General features: G+C 39.3%; 1 pseudogene; it reads right to left on the bottom strand.

Annotated features, from left to right (window-relative positions):
- Window positions 1-2,178: 2,178 nt before the first annotated feature.
- LOC105993286 lies at window positions 2,179-2,826 on the bottom strand (annotated as a pseudogene).
- Between the last annotated feature and the right edge of the window lie 17,790 nt (window positions 2,827-20,616).

The following is a 20,616-nucleotide window of genomic DNA, read 5'->3' on the forward strand; positions in this document are numbered from 1 at the left end:
GGAAGGGTAAACAAAGGACGAGGCTGCAATGCTTGGTAAGAAATGTACGCATTATCCTGCCCATGCAATTGTAACCCCTCTGTACAGTTTGTTCACAAATAAAATAAAATAAAATTTAAAAAAAAGCGATAGTTCTATTGGACTTTCTTAGCTCTATCCTAGAGCATCCTTCTGAATCACAGAAATGGGAAAGATAGGAGGAAGAGGGGGCCCATTGACAAATAGAGAACCAGTATGGGGTTGAGACCAGTGAAAAGGTAAGTCCCAGTACAGAGTACACAGCAAACATGCAAGCTGCTCTGACCAGGCTTTCAAATGAACCACATTTTTAGGAACAATATGTGTTTTACATCCACTTCTTTGGTCTATTGTACCTGAAAAGATGCATCTCCCAGTGAAGATTATCTGGATGATGGTGCACTTTCTGGGGATTTCCAGATGGAAATGTCTTCCCAGGCATTTAGTGCCAACTCAGTTTATAGTGTTGCTGCCTGTGTGGGGAAGAAAGCATGTACAGGTGTTGGTTAACTTCCTGGGAGGTGCCTTGCAACCTCTTACATAGTCTTGCTAATTCTGAAGGCTTCTTTCATATGAAAGGGATTTTGGCTGAGCTTTTAAAGCTCTATCCCCACCCTAGGCTGGGAGGCATACCTATAATTAGGTGAAAGACTACAGTGATGAAGGCTGTGTTTAAGAGTGGTGGGGATTTCCCTCCCTTCTGGGGGGACTGGTTATCTGGCTGAATTCCCAGTCTACCCACATAATCTTTCTTACCTTGTTGATATGCCTTTAGGGTAACAAAGCAAATGGAACATGGCATCAGAAGATCTACATTCTTATCCCAATTCCCTACCTTCTCGCCTGTGTGGCCTACCTGTCCTCATCATTGATAGATACAAACACCTGCCCTTCCTGCTTCCTGAGGTTCTTAAGGAAATAGAACACATTAATGTAAATAAAAACCTGGATTTGAAAAGTGCCACTGTTTTTTTTAAATAATTTTAACCTTGTCAACCTCAGTGGCATGGGGGAGGCAGACTAAGTCTGATTTCATCACTGGGGTCAGGGTGAGATGGTCAAAAAAGTCCTCTGCCATGTCCTCTTGCAGGACTTTCATCTTACCACCTAGAATCAATGAATATTAAGGTCTTTGTGTCTTGGTAAACCAATTTTGTAGGTACAGTCTCTCTCTCTCTCTCTCTCTCTCTCTCTCTCTCTCTCTCTTCCCCACCCCCACTCCCTGCCTTTACTGGGGGGCAACTTAGGGGCTCACATTGTCACTTGCTTTTTTCAAGACTAGTGCTTTGCCATTTGAGCCACAACTCTGCTTCCAATTTTGTGCTGGTTAAAAATAAGAGTCTCATGGACTTTTCTGCCTAGGTTGGTTTTCAACTGTGAACACTGATCCTTAGATCTCAGCCTGAGGAACTAGAATTACAAGCATGAGCCAAGAGCATCCAACCTAGATCCCCGTTCCCTTAATCTCTGCCCAATCTCATTTCTTTCTCCAGTGTCCTAGAGACACACCATGTCTGACATCATTCAGACACTAGGGACCCAGACCACCCATCCTATTATACCCCTCCCTACCTCACCACCCATACCCATCTTGATTATAATGAAGGGGTAGGATAATTTGGAGTATCCCAGAGGCGTACAGATTGCCTTCGCATTCATGCCCACTGGAGATCCTGAGCTCCAAGAGGATAGGTCTGCAAGAAATGGGACACTGGCGTAGAGAAATGCCTGAATAACCATTTAAAAATTGCATGGGAGCCGTGTGCTGGTGGCTCATGCCTGCAATCTTAGCTATTCAGGAGGATGAGGTCTGAGAATCACTGTTCTAAGTCAGCCAAGGTGGAAAGTCTGTGAGACTCTTACCTCCACTGAGGTACCAAAAAAGCCTGTGATGGAGCTATCACTCAAGTGGTAGAACAAATGACGCTTAGGGACAGCACCCAGACCCTGAGTTCAAGCCCAAGACCGTCACAAAAAAGTCCATGAGGATGTTCCTCCTTCTTTTATTTCAAAGGTAAAAGTTTAGTGCCCACAAATTAACTGAACACTTTGAAAATGCACAGAATAAAGTAATTTTATTGGAAGCAATATGTAAATAAGGGAGAAGTAGTAAATGTGCTCTCAGGCAATATGAGTCCTTGGCTGGGGGACAGTCCCAACTCAGTCCTCATTCATGTTGCCAAGAACATGCTTATCAAAGAGGTACTCATTCATCCCATTCTTCTTTTCCCGCAGTTCTGTTAGGAAGTTAGCCGCCTGCTCCACGTTCTTCATCTGCGGCCGCAGGCAGTGGCGTTTCACGAAGTTGTACAGGTGCGGGTCGCTCTTGCTGATGGCCAGTTGGTACAGCTCCACGAAGCTCTCAGTGATGGTCATCTCCAGGTACAAGGAGCACTCCATGGCCATGAGGCCGCAGTGCCAGTCATCACGGTCTGGCTTGGTAATGCGGCGAAGGGCAAAGCGGCCTCCACGCTCGTTCTGCATCCACAGAAGCTTTTCGGTGGCATCGGTCCACTCGTGGGAGCGGCGCAGGAAGAAACGGGAGAAGTTTTTCAAGTTCACATCGTGACGATCGCAGTAGAAGGCCAAAGACAGGTACACGTAGGAGGCGTACAGCTGCAGTTGGATCAGGTTATTGACTGCGATCTCGCAGTCACGGTGGTAATTCTGCCGGACCTGCGCCGGCGGCGGCGGCAAGGCAATGATGGGAACAGGTGCGAGCACAAAGGCGAAGACAGGAAGCATCCTCGGGCTTCGGGGTGGGCAGCGATGGCGCCGGCGCCGCCTCCGTCCTCTTGGGAAAGCCATGGCGACCCAATGGACAACGAACGCCTGTGGACTCTGGGCCCGTTGCCCTAGAGTAACTCTGTTGCGTCACCGGAAGTGGACAATAGAGGTAGGAAATAACAATTGCAGACCGGAAGTAGGCAATGGTGGGCTTCAAGGAATTTGGCTGAGGGAAGAAGGTCAAAGGGCAAATCCTGAATGCTAAGTTTCTGGCACAATCCAAGTGACTGACACCACTGTTTGACCTACATGATATTGTCAAAGTTATAAATAAATAAAATACAAACCTTTTCTGCAGAGTGCCCCATGGCTCATGCTTGTAATCTTAGCCACTTGGTGGACTGAAATTTGAGGATCATTGTTCAAAGCCAGCCCAGGCAACAAACTGAATGAGACCCTTATCTCTAATTAACTATCTAAAAAGCTGGCTGGAAATTGAGTGGTGGCTCAAGTGATAGAGCATCAACCTTGAGTGGAAAAACTCAAGAGCAAGAAGCCTCATCAAGTCCTAGTACCAGCAACATAAGTAAATAAGGCAAAATACACATTTTTTTTAAAAGTTAATCACCTGCTTGGTTTCTTTTAGTAAGTTATCAAACTGTCAACATGTGATTTTTCATTAAAGGCAGTGCTTTCGTGGTGTCGAATTTAAAATATCATAAAGCATTATTTGAATAGCAGTTTTCAGTGACTTCAACTTCTATACCAACAATCCTTCTGAGGGAAGAGTCAAAGGCTATGGGTCAGACATGAGGGCTGAGTTTCCACAGCAAACCTGGCAGCACCATTTCCAGAACATTAAAAATAAAACAAGCCAGGCACCAGTGGCTTACAAATGTAATCTTGGGAACTCAGGAAGCTGAGATCTGAGGATCACAGTTCAAAAGCCCCCTGAGCAGAGAAGTCCTTGTGCTTCTTATTTCCAATTAATCACCAAAAAGTTAGAAGTGGAGCTGTGGCTCAAGTAGTAAACAACCAGCCTTGAGAGAAAAAGCCAAGTGAGAGTTCAAGGTTCTAACTGCAAGCCCACGGAGGAAAAAAAAAAACCACAATGAAATGAAAACATGTTCCTCTCTAGAGCTATGTGTAATTACCCACATGTATAATCTCAGCACTTGGTAGACAGGTGGGAAGATTGTAAGTTTGATACCAGTTTAGGCTACATAGCAAGCCAGTCTCTAGAGATGACCCACATTTCCTCCCTTCTTGATTTTGTTTTGTTTTATTTTACCTGTCTTTATGCCTTATTATGTAGCCCAGGCTGGAATAGAACTCATAATCTTACTGTTTCAGCTTCCTGAATGCTGTAATTACAAGTGAGTAGCATCATGCTCAGCCTTTGTCTACCTGTGTAGGAATGCTCCTTTATTATTTCTGTATTTTTTACTGATTTTGCCTAACAGTGACTGCCTTGCTAATAAAAAGTGATAGAAGTAGCAGTCTGGGATTTCCAAGAGGAAAACTTCTAAATCCTATTTAGAAGTTTTTCTCCTGGGCCCCTTCTCATTTGAATCTAGTTACCATACTGTGAGATCAAACCACATGAAATAGCAATGAGAAAAACAAACAGGGAAGAAGTACTTAGACAATAGGCAATACCAACTGCCAGCCATGTGAAATGACTGCAGCCCCATCTAATACCACAAAGAGAAAATACCCACTGATGTGATGCTAGCATATGATTATGACTAATAAAATGGTGTTTGTTTTAAACTAGTAAGTTTTGTGAGGGGAAGGGGTTGCTAGGCAGCCAAAGGTCATTGAAACTCAACTCTACATTTTTATCAGTATAATGGTCCCACAAAGGAAGGAAATGGATGAAGAAGTCAGGAATCCCCTGAAAGAGGTGACATTGAACTGATGAGTATATCATTCTCCTGTCACAACTAGGGGAGGGAGAAGGGTGAAGAAAAGCTTTCAGTGAGTGATCCTACATGAAGAAAAATAGTGGTGTAAAAGTATGAGGCATGTATACAGTTTGGGATGAATGGTATGTGATTAAAGGGAGAGGTCAACTGTCTTCAGAAAAAAATCTGAAAACTCAGGAGCCCAATCCTGAGATTTAGTTCTTAACCAGTAGGGGCACTTGAGTCTTTCTAAATTAGAGCACAAAAGATTTCTGTCAATTCTCCCACAAATGAGAAACAGATTAGAGGGGCTGAAGAGCGAAATAGTAGTCAGGAGACTTCTGCAATAATCCAGGGAGAGAAGATGGGATATGAAGAATAGGGTGTGGTAAGGGCAAGGCAGAGGAAGAATTGGTACAAGTCTCATTGAGGTGCAAAACAAAAGTTGAAGACAGCTGTGGGTAATGAAGGAAAGAGAAAAATCCTGGGTTCTCACAACTCAGGCTTTACTTTGCCATTCTTTGACACTGGCAATGCGGAAGGCCAAGCAGATAGGGAGAAGAATATAATAATCGAGGCTTTGTGTCCTGGGTCATTCAAGAAAAGATACCTTATAGAAAAGTGACTAGTGGGTTCAGAATTCAGGGGAGAGAGCTTGATTAATTTCAAGAAAGTTGTCGAGAACGTGTGGGAAAAATGAATCTCCTTTGTACACATTTATTTCATTGCAAAGTAATAGATTAGGGAAGAGCATGTCTGAAAGATGTCATGTAAGTAGTCAGGTCCCTGGAGAGATGATGTAACCAGAAGAGGTGGTATTAGGACTTGTTTTCCCATTACCAGTAATGTGTCATAAGTAGCTATCTATATGCTTATTCTGGTTCCTTTGTGGCTAATGTTACAGATTACAATTGTGGGTATAGTTCATGGCTATGAAAGATTTTTTTTTCTCTGCATGAACCTAACAGGCCCACATGGGCTTTATCTCTAGCTTAGCTTCATTACACCCATTCTCTAAGCCCCTGAGTAATCTCCCAGCATCAAGCTCCATGATCCTAATAAAGTGAGGCATCCAAAGGTTTGTAGCAACGGGAAATTATTTTGATTTTCTAGTAAAGGCTTGACAGCTCATCAGGAGGAAGGGATGGCAAAGAATCCAACTTGGTACCACATAATACTTAACTTGGTAATTATTTCAAAGACAAATGGGAGTACTTTTAAGCAGTTATCTAAAGGACTACAATAAGGAGTTTTACAGGTTTTCTGTGTTATGATGACAGAGTTGCTTATATGCATTACTCTGTATAAGGAAAGTTTGATTTGACCCCAGCAGGTAATTTGTGTATGTAGTAACTGGTATTTTACTACTTTTAATGGGATCTGAGAAAGGCAGCCCCCATTTGATTTGAATCTTGAGCAGTCTGTTTAACCTACTATTTTCCATTTATGTACAATCACTCTACTCTGGGACGTAACTCAATTACTTCATTAACATGCTCACTTTTTTGTGTTCTGACCGTTGCAATCAAGCACAGTCATATTTTCAAGTTTACTTAATTGTATTTCTTAATAGGATTATATTTTCCCCAAATGTCTCGGCTTACTCAAAAACAAAAGAAGTGATTTCAGAGCTGGAGTCTCCAGATCAGGGAAAGCTCAGACCCATTAGAACCATTATGGCTATAGTTTTTCTGTTCTCTTCGCATGGTCCAATGGAGAATGGGCTAAAGCATAACAACTCTTCCAACATCTCAGTGTCTCCTTGTAACTGCAGCCTAGTTATTTCTCAGTTATTTCTGAGGACCACAACTAGGGTGAGGCCAATGAAATGCCTAGGGCACAAAATTTAAGGAGGCACCCATTCTCATGGCTATAAAAACACAGGTCTTGCTTATGTGTATCAGTAAGTGTATTCATTATTGACAGTATTGACCAGCATTAACACTATCAGTATTAATCCAAATGGATAGGACATTCTCTCCACTCATACTTCCTGCTCATTGAAACAATGAGACTTAATTTAGCAAATTGTATGCCGTTTTTTTAAGTTTCCACTAGAAGGGATACATAATATTTCATAATATTGTTCCAAGAAATATGTGACTTAACTTCAAGTGGATGGAGAACTACAATCTCATCGTGTGTTTGGAAAGTGGAGAGCTGAAGGTATTTGGTGAAAACCTCAGATTATTTGCATTTCTACATTTCCAAGTTTGCTAGCACAGAAGTCTGTGGAACACTGAGCTTATAGTACTATGCCACAGGTCTCACAACCTGTAATTGTAATGAATTCTGGAGATAGGTAACTAGTGGGTTATAACTGCTTATAGGTGGATAGGAGACTTCTTAGAAAGGAAGTGCTTCTTTCACCTCACATACTCAGCTGAGAATAGGTCTTTCACAATAGTAAGAGACTACTAGCCCTACAGCAAAGTTGACCTCTTCCTAGTATAGCCATATGAGCAATTCTACTTACCAAGACTTGTCAAATCTCACCTGAAAAAAAAGTACAACTCTTTTCTCCACTTCTCAATTTCTCTCTTTTCTGTTATTTACTATTTGGCTCCAGGAAACTTTGGGATATATCTTGCAAAGAAGATGCTATCCTATTCAGTGTCATCACTTAAGAGAGGAATGAAGACACTTAGTCAATGGATATTATTATTAGCTTGTAGCATCCTGAAATAGCATCTAGACAAAAATGGAAAACTATGGAATGAAAAGGCAGAATCAGTGGTCTCTGCTTGTTTTAAAAGAACTCAAAACACCATTGTAAACCAATTAAAAATAATAACAGGCTTCTATTTTATAGTAAATCTTTTTCATGGAAGTTTTGATCATTTTCATTCTTAATTAGTTCTCACTAAATACTTCTTCTCAGATTTAGCATACCCCTTTTTATAGATGAGCACAAGAGCATTGGCTGATTAAGAGGTTTGGATACAATGAGTGGCTGATATAATGAGGACCAAGTTGCACCAGTCTTTGGTAGTTTTCACCTGAGCAGTAGCTTTTCTTGTAGTGTTAACTCTGTGGATTGCATGTCAGTAATTACTTTGCAGTGTTGTGTTGGTGTTGTTGTTGCTGTTGTGGACAATACTCTGAAATTGCTTTCATCAGAAGTGGTGCTGTGGCTTAATGTGTTAAAGCACTAGTCTTGAGCACAAAAGCTCAGGGACACCACCCGGGCCCTGAGTTCAAGTCCCATGACCGACAAATATCATTTAGGCTCTGATTATTTATTAGTTGCATATATGTAGATAAATATTTGCTTCAACATTTAGTGTAGAAGAGATTTTATCATGTGATGTACCTCAGTTATTCAGCTTATAGTTTGATATGAATTTTCCATAGTGTTTCCTTAATGGAATATCATGGTGATGCTGGTTCAGTGAGTTTAGTATATCTGTGGGTCTGTATCCATGTCCAGGTTAAATGGAAAGAGTTTGGACTGGCATTCTTTTTTGCTTCCAACATCTTGTCTACATGGACTTTTTTCAGGTAAAGATGCAGTGTATCCTCAGTGAGACAGGATTGTAGCTTTATAATGACTAAAATACAATGGGAAGCATTTGCTAGGATGTAATGAAAATAGAAAATGGTATAGTTACTTTGGAAACAATAAGGATAGGTTTAATATGGATTTTATGGTCCAAAATCTCACTTTAATTATGTGGAAACAGAATGCAAATATATAAAATGATTTATACATGAGTTTTCATGAAAACTTCACTCATAAAACCTTACTATGGCCCTAATGTGAAAATAAATGGACAACTTCTAGTGTATTCATATAATTGAATATCACTTAGCAATAAAAAGGAAAGAAGTTTGCCAAAGAGACATCTGCGCTCCTATGTTAATTGCATCAATATTCACAATAGCAAAAATACATAAATATATAAATATACTGAAAATGTGGTAAGTATACACAATGGAATGCTATTCGCCCTTTGAAAATAATGGAAGTGTTTAGGAAACAGCGCAATAGTGCAGTGTTTGCCTACCATGCATGTCTCCCTGGCTTGATCTCCAACACTACAAAAAAAATTAAAAGTTATTCAGGAAATTTATTGGTGACATCATGGATACATCCAGAGAAAATTATGTTAATAAAATAATGCTGTGGGGAGGCAGAGAGGGAAGGGATGGTAGGGGAAAAACAAGGGAGGAGGTAACAATGCTCAATAGGAAATGTACTCATTACCTTACTCATGTAACTGTAACCCCTCTGTACAGTATTTTTACAATAAAAACATTAAAAAATAAAATAAGGCTGGCCCAAAGATACAAAAAATGTATTACCCCACTTGAATTCAGAGTCCCAAAAAGTTGAATTCATTTGAAAAATAGAGGAGTGGAATGGTGACTCCTAGAACCTGGGGTATGATGTGGTGGAGGTAATGGGAAAGGTAAGAGGTTGGTCAATGGGTACAATGGGTAGAATGTTTGTTAGATAAGTTCCTATATTCTGTTGTGCTGCACAAAGTGTATAGTTAGTAATGTATATTTTAAAATAGCTATAAGGAAAACTTTTTAACATTCTCATCACAAATAATAGTTGAGGGGGACAGATATACAGATTAGTTTGTTCGTACCATTATGTATATATGTATAGAAACACCTATAATTATTGTCCATTCAAAATAAAACTAAAATGGAAGGTGATTATTTTATTGCCTGGTAAAATGGGAATGAGCCATTGATATACTCAGTAACATGCAGGAATCTTAAAAATAATATATTGAGAGAAAGAAGGCTGAGGCAAACATAGAAAATTACAATTCCATTTGTATCAAGTTTGAGAACTTGCTAAGGTTATCTATGGTGATAGAAGTCAGCAAATGGTTACCTCTGAGTGTAGAACAGACTAGAAAGAGATACAAAGGAACCTACTAAGGTGAAGGAAACATTCTATGATTTGCTTGGTATGATGGTTTTAGTGAAATTAAAAGTCGTCAAGCTGACTCATGTGGTTCAAAGCCAGCCTGAGCAGAAAAGTCAAGTGGCAGAGCAAGAAAGCTCAGGGACAGCACCCAGGACCTCAGTTCAAGCCCTAGGAGTGGCACAAACACATACAAGCACAAGCACAAGCATGCACACACATACGCGCACAGAGAGAGAGAGAGAGAGAGAGAGAGAGAGAGAGAGAGAGAGAGAAGCTGTAAATTTAAATCTATGCTTTGGAATATGCAAATATTTTTAACTTTAAAAAACAAAGACTAAATGCAAGATATTAGATTTATAAATCTAACTATCTTGGGCAGTTGTTTCAGAGGAAATTGATCCTAAGTGTCCCAACTTTACTGGGGTTTAAACTTAGTGTCTTGTGCTCTTAGCTATTTTGTTTAAGGCTGGTGCTCCACTACTTGAACCACACATACACTCGTAGTTTTTTTTTTAAATCCCTTGTTTCCTTTTCTTGGAGGTCATGTCATAAACTATTATTTTATATGATCATCTGAACATAGCTATTGAGCCTTTGTCATCTGCTCCTCTGCAAATCTTCCTTTGACCTCGGTGTGTGAATATCCAGAGACCTATATGATTTATCACAATGCAGTGTATGTATATATGTATATGTAAATTATATATATTCAGTGTGTTTATAAGAAAATGTGGAATATATACCAAATGGAATTCTACTCATCCACCAGAAAGAATAATGATATTGTACCATTCATAAGAATATGGAAAGACTGGGAAAAATTATATTAAGTGAAGTAAGACAGACTCAAAGAAATGTAAGTTGCATGGTTTCCCTCACTTGTAGCTTTTTTCTGGTTAATTGGAGCTAAGAGTCTCTCAGATTTGTTTGCTCTGGCTGGCTTTAAACCTCAGATCTCAGTCTCCTGAGTAGCTAGGAATAGAGGCATGAGCCATTCATGCCTGGCTTATATCTTCCTTTTTTCCAACTTTTTGAAAATGAATCACTCTTATACCCTGTTTCTCATTTATATCATGATGAGTATTTACATCATATATACATATAACTAGGAATGTAATCTACTTTAAAAAGTAGATGTCACAGGTGCAAAAAAAGTGTGTAGTTATTTAAAACTCAGTGATTTTGACAAAATGAACATATTAAGAATATAAAGACCTTCTTCCTGTTAATAGTTACAAGCATTTTTCTTAAAATCAGTGGATTTTAATATGGCTTGCACATTAGGATTTGTCCTCAAACTGAGAAAAATGCAAAGAGCCATGTGTGGAGTCGATATGACAGCAAGGAACCTGTCCAACAGCCAGCTAGCTTTGCCTTACCAGCTACCTTACGAATGAGGGTATCTCATTCAAGTGAAGCCTTGAATTACTAATTGAGCTTCCTCTGATGATGCCCATGGGACAGAGACAAAGTGTCCCCACCAAGATTGGAACAAACTGGAAATTTTATCTGCAAATGAAGTGTTATTGTTTTACATCATTAAGCATTGGGATAGATTGTTACATATGACTGAAACAGGACCACAGTTATATTTGTGGGTATATTTTTCTAGTTGTCTACTATCTCCCTAATTTAATGTGGCATCTAGGTTTTATTCTTTTATTTTAAACCAATTTTAATTATATTTTTTATTATTCTTTAAGTATTTGTACAAAGGGGTTTCCATTGACCTATTGGTTTTAGATCTGTTTCAAACTCCAGGAACTCTGCTGAGGAGAATTCTCAGACTGCCACATCTGGTTTAGCAGAAAAGTATGCATGTCCCTTATTTAATCTATTTTCCACACAGCATCCAGTGCTATCTTTAAAACTCCTTATTCTATTTTACAAACCCCTCTATATATACTCAAAATACCATGTATATATAGTATATATAATATGTAGGATATATATAGTATAGTTTATATATATTATATAGTATATGCATGTATTATATATATATATATATATATATATATATATATATATATATATGAAAGTACAGTGAATGTCTCAATTTTCACTTTTGGCCTCAAGGGAAAGTGAAAATTGAGACATTCACTGTACTTTCATCCTCTTCCTCCTAAACCTGCAGTGACCAAATTAAGTTCACACATATATGCATAGTATATACATAGTGTATATAAAATATATATATAGTGTATATATATATACATATACATACACTAGCCTCTTCTCGAGTCCCCCTAAATTCTCAGCTAATATTATTCACTCATTCAGTCACTTACATAGCTTCACAGCTTCATAGATTGTCTTTCAGGTCCAGTAAGATATCAAGCCAATTCTTGTCTTTGCATTAAAGAAATCTGGGTTGTTCTTTATGACTGGAATGATCTTCATAGGACTGGCTTCTTATCATTCAGGTCTCAACTTAAATATCATCTCCTCAGAGAGACTTCCCTGACTATGTGGATCAGCCAGATATTGTGATAATGTTTCATAATAAGCTACCGCACAGTCCAGGAGCTTAAAGCAATATGTATTTGCTCCTATATGCATATGCCTGCAGAATGGTTTCTTGGTCAGTCCTTCTTGCATATCAGTTGAAGATCAGAATTACCTCCCAGATGAGCAAATGAAAATCCTCAGCTGGGGCTGGGAATGTGGCTCAGTGGTAGAGTGCTTGCCTAGTATGCATGAAGCCCTGGGTTTGATTCCTCAGTACCACATACACAGAAAAGGCCAGAAGTGGTGCTGTGTTTCAAGTGGTAGAGTATTAGCTTTGAACAAAAGAAGCTCAGGGACAGTGCCTGGGCCCTGAGTTCAAGCCCCAGGACTGGCAAAGACAAAAAAAAAAAAGAAAAAGAAAATTCATAGTTCCCTTCAGGCCAAAAGTGAGAATTAAGACATTCACTGTTCTTTCATCCACTTCTCCACCCTTCATTCCCCCTCCCCCCCACACACATGCAGTGACCAAATTAAGTTCACATGAATGGGAAGAGGAACGGCACTTTCCCTGAACAAATGAATCCACCATACTATCCATCCAAACTGAAGTAGCCACAATATTAGCCCTTATTTTCATTTCATCCAATTTTAACTGTCTGAAAATAACTCTCTGTGCTTACTATAATCACTTGTTTCCTTCTATTAAAGTCTACGTTCTGTATGACCAAAGATGCTATCTACCTCCAATTCCATTTTCCAAAGATAGAGAAGAGTTTCTGGCTGAAATGACTGATAAAACCAGTTGTTTGCTGCATATCAGTACAGGAAGAAGCAATATGAGAAGTTCTGTTTCAACCTACACAGCCATCTGGACATTTCTTCTTCCTGTAACTTGTCCATCTCTCCCACTCTTAAGGCAACAGGATGATCATAGTTTAATGCCTGCTTTTAATGACCTGTCCATCTTTGTGAAACATCTCTTATATAAGATGTTAAATTTAGAAGAAGCAAGTGCCTGTGCGCTCAAATCCTTAGAACAAGCTCTTCCAATTTCTAGACAAAACTCTCACCAAAGCTTTGATACTATGTGGATTAGCTTCCCCTAGAAGCTGACTTCAGGACAAGGAATAAAGCATAAAAACATAGCTGAAGAAATGGAGAAATGATAAAGGAAAGAGTCCATTGATATATTCATTATTAGACTAGTTACCATCAGGGTCAGCTAGAATTGAATCACACAAGTATTAATAGCTGGTTTCAGAAACTATGGTGTCAATCACTAAAGGCTTTCCAGGGACGGAGTGGGAGCAGGAGAGGTGAAAGTTGTTGAGTCTTAGGTATTCCCCCAGCTTGTAGGACATGAGTTTTGGCAACCCAAGGGCAAGCTAAGAAAGATGCGGAGGTTGGGAAGGTAGCTCAGTGGTAGAGTGCTTGCCTTGCATGCATGGATTCGATTCTTCAGTACTACATAAAGAAGAAAATGCTAGAAGTGGTGCTATGGCTCAAGGGGTAGAACACTAGCCTTGAGCAAAAGACACTCAGGCACAGTGCCTAGGCCCTGAGTTCAAGCCCATATACTGGCAAAAAATTTTAAAAAAGGAAAGATGGGGGTGTTAGACATTGGAAATTAGGCTGAGTGTAGTAAAAATTTAAGGTTGGAGGGGATATGAGCAGAACATACTGACTCGCTTTGTTAAAAATAAGCCTTACTGAGATATAGGTGACCTAAAAAGCTGAACATTTTAAAAGGTACAATTTTATAAGTTTAAAAATATGAATGTAGCTATGAATCCATCACCCCAATCAAGAAAAAACTATAACTGGGTGTGATAGTATACAACTATAATTCCAGCACTTGGGGACCAAGGCAGGAAGATTTCAAAGTTAGGGTGAGCCTAGACTACATAGTGAGACTTCCCTCCCCCCACATCAAAAATAAATAAATAAAAGGAAGAGGAAAGGCAAAAAGAAATGAACATAACTATGGCTTCCAACAGTTTTCTCCTGCCCTTTTGTAATTCTCCATCTGTGCCCTTGCATCCCTAAGCAACCACTGATCAGCCTTCTGTCACAGTAACTCACATCTTCTAGAATTGCATATAAAGAGAATCATATTATATATGATGTAATTTTGTCTCATTCTCTCCTTCAACATGATTATTTTGAGATCCATCGATGTTGTTTAGTGTATCAGCAGTTCACCCACTTTTATTTCTGGGAATAATTCCATTGTTTAGCCATTCTCTGGAGGATGGACATTTGAATAATTTCTACTTTAGGGCGACTTTAAATAACACTTCTATGAGCATTTGCATACAAGTCTTTGTGTGGCTGTTGTTTTCATGTATCTTTTTGTCAGTACTGGGGTCTAAATTCAGGGCCTCACATTTGCTATAGACAGGTGTGCTGCCACTGATCCACACCTTAACTTGCTTCCATGTTTCTTTTGTATTTTTTTTTGGTCGGTCATGGGGCTTAAACTCTGGGCCTGGGCACTGTCCCTGAGCTCTTCAGCTCAAGGCTAGAGCTCTACCACTTGAGCCACAGCACCACTTCCTGCCTTTTCTGTTTATGCTGAGGAATGGAACCCAGGGACTCATGCATTCAAGGCAAGCACTCTACCACTGAGCCACCTTCCCAGCTCTGTTTTCATGTTTCTGGAGGTCCCAATGTTAACCTGGAATTGCCCACGATGGGAGTATTTGCATCATGCTAATTGGCAAGTAGTACTAATTCAAGACATACCCCATTCCCCAGGTATCTAGTTTTTCTACCGCAACCCTAGAGAAACCTTAGAAGTGGAGTTAGTGAATAAAAAACTATATATATTTTTGAAAGCCAGTGACAAAAGCCATTAACAAAAAGACTTTCCAAAAAGGTTGTAACTGTTTTATTAACATATATATACCTATATATATATTGTTTATAGTATTTTCAAATAAAAGATATACATTCTAAGGTGGTGTTCTTTCCCTCAGCTAATATTGCCATTTTTGCCATTGGAATAAAAAGCAAAGATATCTGAGTATATCTGAAATATTTTTAAAGTGTTTTAGATTGGTGCTTGCACATATAAGGCTTTTCTAACAGAAAAAAAAGGCTTTACAGAAATCAGGCCAAAAAGGTGACATAATCAACCAAAGAGACAGAAAGAGAATGGAAACATGAGACATTCAATTCCTGTTCTTTTTGGTGCATACTTTTAAAAATCATTGTTTACAAAGACTCATATTTTCATATTCTTATAACCCAGTGAATGTGTACTATTTCTGCTTTTCTCATTTAATGTGATTTCACATCACATTTCCACAAATGGATGTGATCGTCATTCTTTTAACTACTTTGTAATGTCCTATTATTATCATTCCCCTATTGTTGAACATTTGGGTTATTTCCAGTTTTCCAGCATTATAAATAGAACATCTCTCTGCAAATTCCTTCTTTTGCCTTGTAGATTATAACTGCCTTGGATTAACTTCCTTAATGACTCATTTTTCCTGTCCATTACTCGTTTATTCTAATCCTTGTACAAATATCTTTGTTATCCCTTCTGTCTCAACCTTATACTTGTCAAGTTTAAGGATTCCTGCTGTTTACTGTCATGGCATTCTATATTTTCCCCACTTTAACTTACCATACTTCCTTTTCTCAGCTAGACTTGTGGGTTCCATGAGGGAGCAGCCATACTGTTTTATTCTGTTTTATTCTCATTTTCTCCGTTCTGTTTACACTGTAGGTGCTCAATATGAATTCATGAATTATCTATCCATCGTTTTCTTTGCATTTCTCCTCCTTCATGTTTCATTTGTTATTAATTACCATGGGAGTTAATGCATGAACAAACCTTTGTGTTCTATTCTAAACCTGCTGGCCTTGCTTTCGTTAGATAATGGCTATCCCTGATACTTCATTTTGGCATCAGGCCTAGTCTGCTATAATCATGAGTCAAAGGCCAAGGCAAGTCAGTACTCCCCTCAAAGGGACTTAATTACAGGTAATAAAATGTTAAAAGAATTAAATTAGGTAAGCCTGTACAATTTTCATTCTGACTCCTTCAGAAGCAGCCTTATATTAAAGTGGGTGTTTCTTAGGTTGGGTTCCCTGGAAACAGACTGGGAGATGGAAAAGAGTGTGCAGGAAGTTCACTAAGGAGTATACTCTAGACAGTCCTATGAGGGACTGAAGGAAGCAGGGCTGGATGGAGGGTGAGATTGAACTGTAACACAGACCTCTGGGCTGATTTCACAATGAGATCTAGGGCTCAGATGGCCCTTCAGGATCATTTTGAATTGGAGTGAGGGTCTGGGCCTATTATCTACTCCTCATTGACCAGTCATTGAATGAGTGTAATTTCCAAAGAGAGTCTGAGGTGTCTATCAGCATGAACCAACACTGCTAGTAGCTGGAAGGATGACTGCCTACCACAGGGGCTAGCAGTCATCTCAAAGTGAGATGCTATGAGAATAGACTGGAGTTGTCCTGAGAGGACCTAGTTGAAGCAATCATCTCCACTTAGCTTAATACCTAGTGTTACTCAGGAGTGCTGAAGTTCAAAGGAGGCAAAAGGCTGATATCACCAAAATTTGGGTGGTCTCAGGATGTTTGTAAAAGAACCATAATAATCCTCCTCCTCCTTTCCCTTGAGGTGTTTCTCCCACATGCCTTCCTCCACAGCTGTTTCCTCATTTTGGAGCCCCAGGAGGCTGACACAGGCAGATGTTATGAGAAAACCAGAAGGTCTGGCAAGAGAAAAGTCTCCAAAGGTGCCCTGAGGTTGGGGATCGGCCTGCATTATCCACAGACACCTTTTCCTTAGCCAACTGTCTCCCATGGGATGGTTTCAAAGGGAATAGTGGACATGAATCCAATTACACAAACTTATTTACGAGGCTGAATTAGCTCATGTCTGCAAAGCACTTTTGAGCAATTTGGAGAGACTTCCTAAGTTGTTTACCCAAGGTATTACCTCAATTTCCTAGAGATAGGAGAGGCTAAATACAGCTTCCATTAGAAAAGAACCTTCTCAAGAGTTTTTCCCCAACATCTAATATGTATTGTGATTAGCTGTGAATAGGCAAAGTCTGCCTGTTGAGACAAAATCATTAATTTTCACATGTTTTTCATAAATGTTCCCTTACTACCTTTTAAGAAATTTCTCTGCTAACAAATTGCACTTTGGAACAAGCCCTAGTTAAAGGAATACACTGAGGCTGAAAGGATAAGTCATAGTTTCAACATAAGGAAAACAGATGTCTTAATTTTCTATTGTGTGAGCATGTTCTGGCAAGTTTTATATTTGAATCCCAGTTCCCTGGATACAAGTGGCCTCAATGTCTTCCACGATCACAGGCAAAATGCAGGTTTAGAGGCAGGAACCCCAAGTCATTTTTAGAAATGTATGGAATGTTCTAATGTAAAAGAAACCATGTATTTGACTTTTTTTCTTACTCAGGTACAAAGACACACAATTCCTGCTATTCTGACTGCTGCTGCAACTTCAACTTTGACAAAATATGCTAATTTCTCCTTCTCCTAACATGTAACTAATAAGCTTCATTGTATTGGACCATTTATACATGGATCTGTTTTGGAGGATTAAAGGTATGGCTTTAAAGGTGAGATTTAGCTGTTTTTGCTATCAAACACAATAAAGACCACTATTTGAAAGCTCTTAGGGCTAAGAATGTGGCTTAGTGGTAGAGTGCTTGCCCAGCATGCATGAAGCACTGGGTTTGAGTCCTCAGTACCACATACACAGAAAAAGTCAGAAGTGGCACTGTGGCTCAAGTGGTAGAGTGCTAGCCTTGAGCAAAAAAAAGCTCAGGGACCATGCCCGGGCCCTGAGTTCAAGCCCCAGGACTGGCAAAAAACAAACAAACAAAAAAAACCCTCTTAAACAAGGGCTACTTTCAAGTTTACCAGGCCAGCAAAATCAAACCCAGATACCCTTTACATTGAGGTTATTATTTTCCATAGCCATTTTTGGTGCCATTTCTCTGTTAGTCACATTTCTTAGTTACAAACAGCAGCGCCCAACCCCTCTTGCTAGTTGAAGTAGAAAAAGAAATTCTCTCAGGCATATGAGAAAGTCCACATGATTATCAGTGGAGCTTGGCTATTCCAGCAGACCTAGGCTAGCAGACACAATACTTTTACTGTTCCTTGATAAGTAGCATCGATCAACTCATGGATGCCAGGCACTGAACACAACTGCTAAGAACTCTTCTTGTAATGCCTCTGGAAACCGGGGATATTTGCTGCTGCCCATTAAGCAATGGAGACCAGGCATTGCCAGCTTCTTCAAGTCATTAATTTCTTTTTTTTTTTGTTTTACTACCATCTAGTAGTCATACAGAGGAGTTTAGTTATAATATTTCCACAAATGTATACAATATATCCTAATCTATCTCACGCCCTCTGTCACTCTCCCATCCTACTTCCCCTTATTAAAATAATTCCAGCTGGTTACCAGTGGCTCACGCCTGTAATCCTAGCTACTCAGGAGGCTGAGATCTGAGGATCGCAGTTCAAAGCCAGCCAGGGCAGGAAAGTCCTTGAGACTCTTATCTCCAATTAATCACCAGAAAACCAGAAGTGATGCTGTGGCTCAAGTGGCAGAGAGCTGAAGAGCTCAGGAACCGCACACAGGCCCAGAGGTCAAGCCCCACAACGGACAAAATATAGATAAAAAATTAAAAAAAAATTCCAAATAGATTTTATTGTTCTGGTTTTATACATGCAAATAAGTTACATCAACTATCCTCACTTACTCTCTAGAGTGGTTACTTTCTGCTTCAGAAGGTGATATAAGTGTGAAGATTAAGTGTGAAGATTAATCTTGTCTATATCCTTGTGCCCTTGTCTTTTCTTAGCCTATGAACTCATCTCCCCTTCTATTTTGAATTGGGAGTTGAGAAGAATTAAGGAGGAAAGAAGATGAGAAAAAAGAGGAAGAAGAGGAGGTAGGGAGAAAGGGAGAGAAAATCAACGTGATCAAATTTCAGAAATTACAACCCAAACCATTTACTTCAGTTTGTGTTTTTTGGGATTTTTTTTTTTGCTTTTTGTTTTGCCAGTCCTGGGGCTTGAATTCAGGGCTTGGGAATTGTCCCTGAGCTTCTTTTGCTCCAGGCTAGCACTCTACCACTTGAGCCACAGCGGCACTTGTGGCTTTTTCTGTTTATGTGGTGCTGAGGAATCAAATCCAGGGCCTCACATATGCTAGGCAAGCATTCTACGACTAAACCACTTTCCCAGCCCACCATTTACTTCTTTATTATCTCACCAGAGAGGTAACTGTAGACCCTTCAAGTGCATTTTACAAACTATTAAACTTTCAGTTAAACCTATTTCCCCCTGAAGAAGGTAGAACAGATAGCTACTGTTAGAAGAAATCTTAGGTGATTATTTATAGAATCTTAGGAGACAACTTTCTAAGTATGATTTCAAAGCCAGAACCATAAAGAAAAATGTTAACAATCTTTACTACATCAGGAAAGTAACACTACAAAAATAGGAAGATGTTGCCACTCATATGACAAAAGATTAATATTGTTACATATAACAAGATATCTCACAGACAAGCAAAAATTGTAAGTAGAAAGACAGACATAATCTAGCAACAAGTTAATTCATCAAGGAAGAAAGACAAGTGTTCAAAGGCTTTGTGAAAACATTCAACCACCCTATCAATTACAATGCAAATAAAAGCAATATGGCATGCTTACCTCCCTTTTAGACTAGCAAACAAATAATCTAATTTGGTAGTCTAGCCAATGTCAAGATCTTTTAGTGAACATGTTAAAGCTGGGTGGTAGTTATAATACAACCACAACCTTGCTAGTGGTTACTTTATTACTCTAAAATGAAAGGCCGGACCAATTCTCCAAATTTCTCTCAAGCATACAAACATTTATTAGTAAGCAAGTACAAAATAGGAAGAAAGATTATTCTGTGGTAGATACTTCTCTATTCTTGGTACTGGTTTGGTAAATGAATTGGATGACAGTGTCTTGTTGATCTGGTAGGCTCAATAGGAGTCTAGAGCCAGAACACTGCTTCCGTGAAACTAGGTTCCTGTGCTGGCATCTAATACCTTGTTTATACAAGTGTGGTAGAGCCTATTTGTCTTTCCTAGCCAGTCATCTCCCTTCAGTACCACTTATCCCACCAGTAAATGGCTTTCTTTTTGTTCCTATTTTAAGTGCTAGGTCAGGACCACTGAAGTTGTCTCGGTTAGGACCCATCAAATGCATTTAACTGTCTTGTAATACTTCAACCGTGAAACCACTCACACTCATAACTGGAGCACACAGTTACCATGCTGTCAATACAACAGCCAAAAAGAAGTGTGAAGAAACAGCCATCACACATTGGCACCTTTCTCAAAATCAGTCTCACATGTACAGATCAAAGTCTCACTTGTGACATCTTGTCCTAAGTAATTGAACACATATGAAAAGATCGTGTGCATACATGGCTGCATCTTTTTTAATAGTACAGAGTTGCAAAACAATCAGAATTCTGTTGATAGAATAATGACATAAAACAGATCTGTGGTTGCTTAGAGGTGGGAGAGGTAGGTATTGGGGAGGGGTAGAAGGGATGGAGGGCAGGTTTACAGAGAGC

The sequence above is a fragment of the Dipodomys ordii genome, unplaced genomic scaffold, assembly GCF_000151885.1.
Source record: "Dipodomys ordii isolate 6190 unplaced genomic scaffold, Dord_2.0 Scaffold94, whole genome shotgun sequence".
NCBI lineage: Eukaryota > Metazoa > Chordata > Mammalia > Rodentia > Heteromyidae > Dipodomys > Dipodomys ordii.